This window comes from Sarcophilus harrisii, chromosome 2 (genome assembly GCF_902635505.1).
Source record: "Sarcophilus harrisii chromosome 2, mSarHar1.11, whole genome shotgun sequence".
Classification (NCBI taxonomy): domain Eukaryota; kingdom Metazoa; phylum Chordata; class Mammalia; order Dasyuromorphia; family Dasyuridae; genus Sarcophilus; species Sarcophilus harrisii.
In genome coordinates, this window is record NC_045427.1 from 22,561,219 (window position 1) to 22,567,238 (window position 6,020).

Here is a 6,020-nt window from a genome sequence, read left to right on the forward strand (position 1 = left end):
CTGATGGTTGCGCGCAGTGCGAGAGATCCCGTTATCCTTCGAGCGGCCCAAGATTGTTTCACAGAGCCGGGAAAATAATGGCAGGCTGCGTCTGGAAGAACAAAAGGCGGAGGATATGAAGGGGGCAATGAAGGGAGCTGCAAAGGAAGGGGCCTGGCTACGCCAGAGCTAAAAGTGTAGTTTGAGTGGGCAGTCATGATCGCAATCGTGATTTATCAGCGATCATCAGCGATCATCAGAACTAGTGGGTGCTGGCTGAGAATTAGGATGCTGGGTCAGAGGAGCAGTCAGGGACTTAAGACACTGCGGTGGTCTGCTGCTCGACAAACCCAGACACTTCGGCTCTTGGGGTAAGAGCTCCTTGCTTGACAAAGACTGCCGGCAGATAGTGTGGCAGAAATGAGGCACTGACCAGCATCTCACACCAAGTTCCAAGACATAGGCGGAACGGGTGTGTAAAGGGTAATGCCGTAAGCAAGTTAGGAGAGCAAGAAAGGGATTGCCCGTCAGGTCTATGGAGAAGGGACGAACTTATGACCCAATGGGATAGAGAACATTACCGAGTGAAAAATGGATTATTTTTACATGAATTTACACGTGAATTAATGTAGATTTATTACATTGCATGAATTAAAAAGCTTTTGCACAAATAAGGCCAAGGCAGCTAAGACAAGAAGGGAAACAAAGCTGGGAAATGATTTTTACATCCAGTGTTTCTGATAAAATCTTCATTTCTAAAAGGTGTAGAGAACCAAATCAAGTTTATAAAAATACAAGCCATTCCCCAACTGATGTAAACAAAGGATATAAACAAGCAGTCTTCAGATGAAGAAATAAAAGTTATCTATAGGCATGTGAAAAAATGCTTTGCGTAACTATGGATTAGAGAAATACACATTAAAACAATTCTTGAGGTACCACCTTATATCTGTTACATCAATCTATATCTGAATTGGCTAATGGGATTGAAGAAAAGAGATAGACGTAGAGAATGGAGGAACATTGGAACACTAAGGCATTGTTGGAATTGTGAACTGACCCTAATCATTCTGGAGAGAATTTGGAACTCTATCCAAAGAGCTATAAAAAACACATGCATAGTTGTTTGTGTAGCAATTAATCTAGCAATGATGATCTGAGACATTTCCAAAAGGCTCATGATGGAAAATGCTATCCCCTGCCATAGAGAAAGAACTATGGAGCCTTCATGAAGATACTATTTTCATTTTTTTTTTCCTGTGGTTTTCCATTTTTGTTCTGATTCTTCTTTCAGAAAATGATTAATGTGGAAATAGGTTTTATATGATTGTCCATGTATAAGCTATATCAAATTGGTTGCCATCTTGGGAAGGAAGGAAGAAAAAATGGAAATCAAATATTATCAAAGTAAATGTTGAAAACTTATAAATTTGACATATGTATTTATTTATTAAAGGAAATACTGGAAGGGAGGATAGAGTTGTGAAAGACCTTTAGGTAATATGAATAGGAGGAAAGAGGGTACCCTAAGCAAATTGCCTCGATTTTTCCAGTGAAATATGAGGTGAGGTTCTCAGCTGAGAGGGGGAGGAGAGGCCAGGGGAGGCATGAGGGAAAGATGAAAAGGTTGGACAAACCGTTATGTGGTGAGATAGTAAATCATTTGAGAGGTGTAGTTGCAGAAGTGAAGACAGTTGAGATCATGTAACATAAATTTATAAATTATTTAGCATGCCCTCAGGATTTTCCCTGCTCTTTTAAGCAGCGCTTTAAGTGGCCAGAGGTGATGAATGGTTGAAGCAATCCAGATTTGGGATCTGGGAGGGAATGATGGTGATAAGACAAGAAACTATTATCGAATTGAATAGATGTTGAGCTTGTGGTACATTCAGACCTCAAGACATTTTTCAGATAAGTCAACAGTCATTTACTTACCACACTGATATGGAGTCACACCTGGATCATCATTTTTTGAACCCTAGTGTAAGACTACTAAATTTCACTTAAATGAAATTGCCTCAATGCTCTGTCCTCTTGAGAGGTTTTGAGATTCTCATGGTTAACCAGCATGGTAGCCACCTCTCCCAGCTTTGTGACATCTCTGTTTTCATTCCAGTCATTGACAAATACAGTTCATAGTCTATGACCAAGGACAGATCTATGGGACACTCTATTAGGGACTTTGCTCCCAGTCACACGCCCATCTGTTGATGATTATTGTGTCAGTCTTACCATCGAATCAGTTCTGAATTTGTCTCCTCGTGCTGTTGTCTAGCCCAAATCTCTCCAGCTTTTCCACAAGGATAAAGAGAGACCTTATCAGCGAGGTGATGCGATGCAACTCATGGGCTGCAAAAGTGCTTCTGGATATGATATGCCATTTGGATTGGAGGGGCTAAGGGAGCCCTATCATGAAGTCATTATGTCCATTCAGATGGGTAGGAATAAAGACCTATTCTAGGGTCTTCACGATACTAGCACACACATTTAGAATAAGTATATATGTATGCACATCAGCCTATGTCCAGATACAAATTAAGAGCACACATTACATATCTCTCCATTCTTACTCATAATCATTCTCTTCCAATCCAAGCCAATCTAATTTGATTCCATATAATCCAATCCAGTACCTTATATTTCTTTCCATCTTTTCAACATTTTGATTTTATTCTAATATTTTTTGCTATCTCATGGCATCATTGATTTCTCTTTGGTAGATTTTAATTTTCAAGAACTCTTATTTCTTGGGTAAGATTTGTTGTCTGTTCTAAATTATTTATTTGCTTTCTAATTCTTTTCCTCAAAAGTTTATTTAATTAAAAAAAAAATCCCTTGATTTATTTCTTTTTCTTATTTAGTTAGTCCTTGGGGGAAATCTGTCTTTTTCTTTTGAGTCTCCATTAGAAGTTGTCAAGGTCGTTCTTTCATCTTCTGGGATGGATTTTTGGATATCTTTGAATCTGCAATATTTATAGTAGTCAGTATCTTCTTCAGTTCACTCATTTCTCGAGTCTTATTTGAAGAATTAGGCCTTTTTGTTAGGCTCTGTCTTTGTTGGGAGTAGTTGATCTGGACATTCATCACTGACTTACGCGCCCTAGTGTTAGCCTTCCATCCCCCAATCTTTGAAGTTTGGCACTGGGAGGACTTAATGATATCTCAGGCAGACCAATATAGATCCCAGGACCCATATCATTATCCAGGTCTGAGTGCTGGTGCAATCAAAGGAACAGTAACTACATTGGTCCCTGTTGCTTCTATTCCCCTGGGGCTTCCTCTCCCTTCCCTAGAGAGCCTACTACTTTTATTACCTCTGGATAGAGATTTTGCAGGAATGTCCTGATGAATATCACAAAAGCACTGACTGCATTTTCCATCTATTTTCGATCCTAGAAGTCCCCAAGACTGCCTTGATGTGGTCACATAAATAGGACAAAGGGATGTTATGGAAAGAACATAAGGAACCCAACTTTGAATTTTATTTCTGCCACTTACTAGCCACGTGTCTCTGAGTAAGGTACTTTTCATCCATAAAATGAAGATATTGGGTTAGTCGGTCTCTTAGTTCTTTTGCAGATCTAAGAGAGTATAATTCTATAACTAGCACACATATAAAGACTAAATTTTCCTTCATTCCCATTTTGGAAATGCCAGGCCTCCAGGCTATGTGGAGGAGGTGGTCATTTTGTTCTCAGCAGTGCAAACATCCTGCTTTCCAACTTCTTCAAAGACCAATTGCGTTTCTTGTGACATTTCTTGAACCCTTGTGTTGGACTGGCCCCTTGTCATCATCCTTGGTCTCTCCTGTGTCACCCCCAAGTGAGCCGAATGTATCTCTGACTCCATCTGTCCCTCAGAATAACTGATAAGACTGATTTTTCACTGGACACCTTCCCTTCACCGGGAAAAGAAGTCTGCCTCCCACTTTCCTTTCTGGCCTAATTTCAGATCACTCCTCTTCATGGACTCTCTGTACTTCTTGGACTAGGTTTTCAGCTGTTCCTGACCTGGCAACCCAGTTGTGTATCTTCCCCCTTCCTCCTGCATGTTTCTTCTCTCCTCTGCCTTAGATTCTCTACAATAATGAATTTCCCAAGAATCCCCCCATTCCTTCCAAGCTCAGCTTACGAGCTAGCTGCTGGATGAGGACATCGTCACGCCTCTCGGAGTACAGCGCTAGCATAATTACAAGGAAATGTTGGATTATTCTCTATATGGTTTTTATCCCCTCGCCTGTACCCATAACTGTATTCCATCAGTAGGAGATATATTCTTTGAAAGCAAGGACAGCTTTCTTTCTATCTCCATATTATGGCTCAGTGCCTTGTACGTTTCCGGCAGGTCCAACTCTTCATGACCTCACTTGGAGTTTTGTTGGCAGATACAGGAGTAGTTTGCCAACTCCTTTCACAGCTCATTTTATAGATGAGAAAACTGAGGCAGACAGAGTTAAGGGGCTTGCCCAGGGTCTCACATCCAGGAAGTCTCTGAGGGTGGATTTGAATTCAGGTCTTCCTGACTCTCCTTACTCTACTACCTAGCCGATCATTGTACATTATAAGTACTTAATTTTAAAAAATTGGTCAACCTACTGAGAGTAGCTAAATCATGAGGAGAAAAGCCCATGACCTTGTAGACTTGTCCTGATGTGCGCAAGGAAGGTAGTAAGTGACCTTAAAAAATCAGAAGCTTTGGGGAATCGGACTGTGGCAGACAAACAGCCACTTGGTGCACGTTGGTTGCCTAACCTTGTAGTGATGCCCTGATCCCAATCGGCTTCCCGCTCATCTCAAGTCTCTTGGATCTTGGTACTCTCCCGAGGGGAGCGCCAACCTGCCTGTTTTACTTTTTGATGTTTGCCCTTCTCCCAACACAAATGCCCAGTCCCTCCCCAGGCCCTTCCTAATTGCTGGCAGGCGTCCTCTTTTCTCCATCCCTCTCCCATGATTCAGAAGACATCTGGATTCCCTATAGCGGCATATAATGGTGAGCACCTGGAGTTTCCACCGCCAGTGGTGAGGGAAGGAGACAAGTCTCCCCACCCCCACCCCCGCCCCATATTTATCTCCTAGACCTCCAGAGCCCCAAATCCCTCCCAGTCCCATAGTTCAGGCATACTCATTCTGTGATTCACTGGAGACGCAGTCCAAGCAGAGAGAGCCCTTCGGTCCTTGGGCCAGCATCTGGTTTTAAGATTCACAGGAGTCACAGAAGAGGGGAACCCCCCCAACCCACCCAGACATTCCTCCCAGGGAGGGAAGACATATATAACTCAGTCCTTAGGGGGTCAGATAGGCTGGGAATAGCACAGGGTCAGGAAGAGCTTGGAGAAAGTGCTGGAGACCGGGTCCCTCATGAGTCACGAGTGGTCTGTTCTCTGTGGTGTAATGGAAAGAGTGCTCCACTTATAGCAGGAAGAGCCGGGTTCAAATCCCACGCTAGACACTCCTCAGCTGCGTGATCCCAGATAAGTGACTCAGCCTCGCCGTGCCTCGGGTCCCTCTCTGTAAGAATGATGGTTCTTTCACTATCTCCTATGATTGCAATTCCTCCAGACATCTGCCCCAATCAGGTTATACGCCGTCTTTTCTAGTCCCCTAGGTGGCACTAGTGTGCCTCTTCCCCAAATCTCCTGTATTTGCTTTTTCTAATTTCTTCCTCCCTTCCTCCTCCCCTGTCTGTCTCTGTCTCTCTGTCTTTCTCTGTGTCTCTCTGTTTCTTTCTCTCTGTCAGTTTCTGTCTCTTTGTCTCTCTGTCTCTCTGTCTGTCTCTCTCTCTCTCTCTCTCTGTCTCTCTGTCTCTCTGCCTCTTTCTGTGTCTGTGTCTCTCTCTGTCTGTCTCTGTTTCTCTCTCTTGGTCTCTGTCTCTCTGTCTCGGTCTCTGTCTCTCTGTCTCTGTCTCTGTCTCTGTCTCTCTCTGTCTCTTTCACCCATTGTCACACAGAGCTCAGACCCTCCTGATCGCAGAGCCAGTGCTCTATCCACTGCACCGAACACCCAGAAAGGAAAGTCCTTGCCCTAATGTACTTGGCACAGACG